Below are 534 nucleotides of genomic sequence, written 5' to 3' on the forward strand. Positions count from 1 at the left end.
TGTTCACAGTCGTGCGGATCACGGAAGGACGGATGAGGAGTCCAACATCGTCATTCAAGAGCTGTGCTCGAGTGCATGCACACGAACAAACTGTACGCCAATGCAGACAAGTGCATCTTTGGCGCAGAAGAGATTACCTTCTTAGGGTGCTTCATTAGGAAGCGTGGCCTTCGAGCGGATTCCGCTAAGATCAAGGCCATTGTAGACTGGCCTATTCCAAAAAAAAACAGAAAGACTTGCGCAAGTGGTTTGGTCTCGCCAATTTGCTGCACAAGTACAGCGTAAATTACGCAGAAATGGCCCGGCCATTATTCAACCTCCTTAAAATGGATGCGGAATGGTGTTGGAGCACCGAACATCAGGAGGCTATTGACGGGGTCAAAGACAGCCTCCTGCATGCACCAACACTGGCGCTGCCAGACCCTAATCGTCCTTTCAGCGTCGTCTGTGACGCATCTGACTTTGCTATCGGCTGAGCACTGCTGCAAGCAGACGCCGAGGGGCGAGATCGGGTGATCGCGATCGAATCTCGAC

This window comes from Plasmopara halstedii (assembly GCF_900000015.1).
Source record: "Plasmopara halstedii genome assembly, contig: Scaffold_322, whole genome shotgun sequence".
Lineage (NCBI taxonomy): Eukaryota > Oomycota > Peronosporomycetes > Peronosporales > Peronosporaceae > Plasmopara > Plasmopara halstedii.